Below are 6,848 nucleotides of genomic sequence, written 5' to 3'. Positions count from 1 at the left end.
ATCGGCTCTCATTCGAAGAAATACACTGTCTTTGAGTTTTTCATCTATTTTTAAATGTCTCAATAATAGATTTTGAGCTTCGGACTGTACATTTTTATTTGTTTTATCAGAATTTTTTGAGCATTTTTTCTTATGTTTCCATAAAAGCTTCTTTGAGTAAAATCCCAAGCAGTTTGTACACGGCAAATAGTCCGTAAATTTGTGTTTCCGCATGGGCTTGGTTACCTCTACTGAATTTTGAATAAAATTTCCTTTTTTCCGTAGTTCCATGATAAGTTCTTTTCTCTCCTGACTTTTTTTGGATTTCGATAAAATTTTTTGGACTTCAGGTTCATACACGTGATGTCTAGTTAAATGTCTTGCAAAGTTTAAAACTAAACCTTCGCAGAAAAAACAGTAGTCTCTATCACGAATAACACGTTTGCTTTTGGGTTGTTGCTTTGGTATTATAATATCATCATTTGTAAGGTTTTCTTCTTGGGCATCATTATTAATATCGACATCTGAATCTGTCTTCCGACACAACATTGTTTGTTTTATGTGCCCGTGAGGATGCAGGTTTTAAAATTTTATGTCCACAGCAAAAGTATCACAGGGTGAATTACTTATGTGACTCAAAACACTATCATTACTAATTAATGAAGTTTTTACATATGAAGACTGCTCAATGTTTTTGTCAGATAAGGGTTTACGTTCTATTAATGAGTTGTTTTTCTGAGGATTTTGAGATTCTGTAGATGCATGAAGTACAAAACCTAGTGAGCAAGCTTTATCCAAGATCCTATCGTCGTCTATGCAAGATTCATCAGAAGTAGTCTGCAAAGATGAAATTTTAGTTTTAATATTGTGCCTATGAAGTATTGCAATATTAAAGGTAAACATTTGTAGCTTGAATGGATAATTCTGATATCCTGATAAACATACTTATAGTTCCCGAGAGTGACGGGACTCCACGAAAATCGACAGCTTGAAGACTTTATTAATTTTCCTGTACTGCTATCCGTTCAGTAGTTTTAGTGTAAAAGATTAACAAACATCCATCCAAACCTGCATCCTTAAGGATATATAAAACAAACAATGTTGTTTCGGAAGACAATTTTGCGGTCGACATTAATAATGATGCCTAAAAAGATGAACTTATAAATGATGATATTATTATACCAAAGCAATAATCCAAAAGCAAACGTGTTATTCGTGATAGAGACAACTGTTTTTGTCTGAGAAGGTATAGTTTTAAAGTTTGCAAGTCATTCAACTAGACATCATGTTTATAAATCTGAAGTACAAAAGCTTTTACCGTAATCCAAAAATAGTCGGGAAAGAAAAGAACTTATCATGGAACTATGGAAAAAAAGAAATTTTATTCAAAATTCAGTAGAAGTAAACAAGTCCATACGAAAATACAAATTTACGGACTATTAGCCATGTACTACAAACTGCTTGGGATTTTGTTCAAAGAAGCTTTTATGGAAACATAAGAAAAAATGCTCAAAAAATTCTGATAAAACAAATAAAATGTACAGTCCGAAACTCAAAATCTATTATTGAGACATTTAAAATAGATGAAAAACTCAAAGACAGTGTATTTCTTCGAATGAGAGCCGATAAAACATCGCTTGTCGCTAAATCGGATGTCCTTATATGTGCTTTTGGATCTCAATACTTGAAAACCATAGAGAAAAACATTTTGTAAATGTAATTTCTCGAAAAATGAGGGAATTAGCAAAATTATTACAAGAAATTAAAAAGATTAATCCCGCCATAAAAGATTTATTTGACGCACTGAGGCCAAGAAACTACGACATCATTGTAGCAGCCACAAAAGTTGTGGGAAAATATGACTCTGAAAAGATAGATATGAATCACCTACATTTGCTATGAACATTTCCACTAGCATTAAACAATGCTGCAATATAGCAATTCTATTTGCATTGAAGAAACAAGAACCTTACATGGATATAAACACTGCAGAAGTAGAGGCAGACCTAAAAACACTAATACAAATTTTAGATTCAAATTGGAAATTTGATGTATCCAGCCAAGCAGCATCAGATTTAAACACTAATAAATGGAATAAAGTAACTATAGTGCCGTTGGCGAATGACTTAAAAATCCTAAAAGAATACCTCGAAAAAAAATCCGAAGAAACTGCAAATACAATCAAAGAAAGATCATTTAAAGTGTTGGCTTATATACTTACAACAATTAGAGAACTTCAAACAATAAAGTTCACGACAATTTGAAACCTGATAATGATTCTGATAAGTACGAAGGATTCTACCGGGCTTTTACTGTGTCCGAAAGGAGATCCTTTCAAGGGTCAAGTCAAGGTTTACCTTGGTTGGCTGGTACAAAATTTTAAAGGCTTGTTATTAGAGGCAAGCCTGATCGGGGAATTCAGTTTTATTTAATTAGGAGGTTCAAGAGCAAACCGTTTCCTATTTGGTAACCCGGGATTGGAAAACACCATATATGGGTACAAAGTATTAGAAAGGCATGCGAGGCTATCTGGAGCAAAACCCAAAAGCAATTTCGTCTACAAGGCTTAGTAAAAGATTTGGCCACTTTATCACAAATATTCAGTATGTCTGAAAATGATATGGAGCAATTAGCTACATTTATGGGCCATACAAATGACGTGCACAAAAAATCATACCGGCTACCGGATGACGTTTACCAAACTGCCAAGATATCGAAACTCCTTATCCTTTGGAAGGAAGATGGGAAAGCAGACGCTTTCAGAGGTAAATCCCTGGATGAGATTGAACTAGATTTAAATGAACAATTAGATGAAGGGATGACAGAAAATGATTTTATTTTAGATTATGACGTGGAATCGCTTAAGTGCGCGCAAGATATTACAGACGGAAATAATTTACCACCACCATTACTACCACCTCAGCCAGGACCATCTGGTCTTCAAACGATAACTTCAGAGTCTAACCATGTTAAGAAAGGAAAAAGAGGACTCTAATACCGTGGACTGCAGAACAAAAAGTTTGCAATTCATTTTTAAATATCATATAAAAAATAAACAACCACCTAAAAGGCATGAATGCGAGGCTCTTAAAGATAAGCATCCAGACCTCCTGAATAATAAGGATTGGCTTAAAATACAAGTATTTATACAAAATACATACACTAGAAACTCAAAAACTACTGAACGGATTTAATTGAAATTTGACACACACTTTAAAGTCTCGATCGGCACATAGGCTACTTATTATACTGAGAAACATCGGGCACAAATTTCAAACTCCGGGCTAATACTCAATTAAAAAACCGAATATCACTTTGCCCGACCCGGGATTCGAACTCGAGATCTGTGCTACTGAGGCCGAATGTATGTACTGTACCACCGAAAGTCAGTGGGTCTGTTTGTTACTTAATCACACTAAATCCACTGGATTTATTTGAATGAACCCTGTAATAAAATATAACCTGGAATAAAAATAGGGTATTTTTATCCTGAAAATCGGTAAAGCTCCTGAAGAATGAGCCAACGACTGGTCCGGCGCGCGCAAGCCGAGCACAAATGTTAGTGTAAGTCCTATAGCTAGAACTGTTACAAGATTAGAAATTGTAAATAGTACACTCACATCTTGTATAGGCGGTGTATAATTTGAGTCTGTGTCAGAAACGTCAGGACTAGAAGAGATACTTCTTCCTGGAACAGACATATATGGTTAAATATTATGTCCTAAGCATCAAACAGTATTTTTAATTTTTATTGCGTTAAATGACGAGACGAGCTTGCCGTTCGCCTGATGGTAAGCGATATGACCGCAGAAGAAACAGTAGAAATACCATCCAACAACGTGAATTACAAGTTATGTTTGGTACTCCACTGCACTCGTCATCCTGAGACATAAGATGTAATGTCCCATCATGTCGAGTAGTTAGACAAGAAAGAAAGAAAGATTTTATTATTGCACACGAACAGTATAACATGCACATAGTAAGAAAAGAGAACAAAAACGTAAAATTAGAAAAATAAATTATACCTATTGTGCAAAAATGGCATTCAGCTTAGTAGTTAAAATATTTTAATTCATATCGATATTATGTAGGTACCAACCTTATTTTTCTGATTTGAAGGTAACGTTGAATCAAATAAGTCACATGAATTTTCTTTATTTGCACAATTTCCTAAAACAAAATAACAATAAATGTAGTAAGATAAATTTTTGTCTTCTGTGAACTAGGTATTTTAACGCGTGCCGCAAAAATATTAAATATATTATCATATGTACGAATTCTACAAATATAATGTATCTTACAATAGTAATAGTAAGATTCTCTTGAATAGTTCTACGAAAAAAACTCCGCGACGGGATATATCTATCTTTTATATGAACTTAAAACATTATTACCCAAATAATAAAGCAAAAATACAACAATATTATCATAGAAAATCAAATACGAATGTAGGTACCTACTTGATATAATCGATTAATAGTACATTTAGGTTAGTAAGTATCTATGAAACTGTTCAACAAATAGGACATTCGTCGTCAAGATAATGATCGTAAATTGCATATTCACAAACACTGCACCAGAAAAACGAAGATTCAAAGAGCAATTTTATGTGCTTGCGTTTCATAGGAAGAACAAAATGATTTAAAATAATATTAATGTTATTCTTCGTCGTTGCACCACAAATAAAACATTTTTTTTTTAATTATAAAATGAGTCGAATGCCAAGGCCATGTTATTTTAGCTTGGTAGTAGTTTTTAAAGTCACTTCTTTTAAAAACGGTCCGCATCAATCACAACAACCATGATGAGGTACCACAGCACAGAGCGCTGTCAGTAACCGGTAGACTTACGACTGCCTGCAAGTGGCAAGACTTGTGTTGTGTGTCTTACCCGGTAGGTACCTACTACGTAGTACATTCATTCATACTTTTATTTATGAAGCGGCTATGAAATGATAACTTTAATTTAGAAACTACATACTATATTATACCTATTACTATAACTATTAATTATTTTTAATTAAATATAGTGGAGGTACTTACTTGCTAATTTGAGTATCCTTGCGCTTCTTTTCATGCTGCCTGTTATTTAACTTCCACTGCACAATTTTACCAAAACGCTTCTGCGTCCGTACCGGCCGCCAATAAATAAATAAAATCACGCTGCTTACACGTCACGTCCTAACTTCGCCCCCTCACTCCCTGTCTTCCCCGTGTTTCCCCTTGCATGATGCGATTTTGTGGGACGCAATGAAATCACTAACTTAAAATGATAAAAATATTTATTTATATACAGGAAACAACATAATCGCCATGATGTCTCTAAACAAAGTAATGAATATACGCCATTTATATACGCCGCACAGGGGCGACCTCAAAATTTCGCACGGCATATCGCGGAACTAGAAAATACGGCGAAAATCACTCCGGTTACAAAACAACGTCCATGCCAATATTTCACCCATGCATTGTACCGATCTTTAGATGGCCTCTGGCTGAATTTGAGATATGGTCGATCTTGCGTCCGTATACAGGACGCAACAAGTCAGGCGGATGCAACATCATCGGTTAAAAACGCCATGTAGGACGCAAAATAATTTACGGGATATATATATATATATATATATATATATATATATATATATATATATATATATATATATATATATATATATATATATATATATTATATATATGTAATGTATTTATTATGTATAGCTAATTATATTGTTGGAGGTAGTATATATTTTATATCCGCATGAATACCGACCACCATACACAAGGTGGTAACACCCGCCATAGTGGCCCACGTAAGTGTGTCGCGTTCGGGATCAGCCTGTGTATATCCGGTACCAACAGGCCGGCATAATTGTGTCGACTGCCGAGGTGTAATCATCTCTCGTCAGTCGACATTTTATTGGACCACATTCCACTTACTATCAGGTGCAGTAAGGCCACGTTGCTGCTACGCTAATCATAGTCTTCTAGTGAACCTAAGGTCTGAATTAAATGATAAAATATCCAAGAGTTCCACGTAGCAGAGTTCGCAGAAGACAACTAACTAGCTGTAATCTTCAAAATAAACATTGAAAACAACTATTTTATGAGGTAAATCGTTATGCTTAAGTTATTTTTTCCGAGTGCAAAACTCATTCAATTTACGTTGGGAATGTTTAGTTTTTATTTAGTCAACTGTCACCCTTCAGTAATTATTTGCTTTATTAGTTGACTTAGTTTTAGCTATGAAACAAGAATGAAATAGTGGGAATATAGAAAATGAGATATCAATATGTAGCCAGGTCAAGTACAACAAAATATGTTGTGTATCAATATTAATAATATTCAATTTAGAAAATAACTAGCGCGAGATGTATAGAAAAGACTCTCCCGGTGTCTCTACCACATACGTCTTTCCCGTAACTCTAATGGGTTCTATAGCGAAATGCCTAACTAAAATTATAAGTTTTCCACAATATTTTAATTTAAAGTGACATTTAGTGTTTGATACGCATTCGTCTGGTACAGGTCGCTTGACAGATCCGTCTGGGAATGTAAGGAGAGGCCTATGATCAGTGTTGGACTTCATGTGGCTGATGAAGATTCGCCTAGGGAGATATTCTTCAAATCTAAGACGAACAGAGTTCGCTGGAGTTTTACCACTTAAAACCGCTTGATGATCTCAATCAGTATTAGAACGGTTTACGGTTCTCCAATAAAAGACAAGGCCCTTCTGATGGCCACAGAAGGCCACAAGCGTGCTGATTTTTCTTTGAACACCATAGAGGTATAGAGGTACTAACACCTAAACAACATTTTAACTTGCTCTACAGGAATGACGTCATACTTGCGTGTATCAAATCCACCTGCATT

General features: G+C 34.8%; 1 protein-coding gene across 2 annotated transcripts in view; it reads right to left on the bottom strand.

The window, feature by feature from the left end:
- The window catches only part of LOC115455815 (cGMP-dependent protein kinase, isozyme 2 forms cD4/T1/T3A/T3B), a 189,474-nt gene that overhangs the window by 117,742 nt on the left and 64,884 nt on the right, over positions 1-6,848 (bottom strand). The gene's annotated exons all lie outside the window — the stretch shown is intronic.

The sequence above is a fragment of the Manduca sexta genome, chromosome 10 (genome assembly GCF_014839805.1).
Source record: "Manduca sexta isolate Smith_Timp_Sample1 chromosome 10, JHU_Msex_v1.0, whole genome shotgun sequence".
Lineage (NCBI taxonomy): Eukaryota > Metazoa > Arthropoda > Insecta > Lepidoptera > Sphingidae > Manduca > Manduca sexta.
The sequence above is the reverse complement of the archived record's forward strand: the minus strand, read 5'-3'. Positions and strand labels throughout refer to the sequence as shown.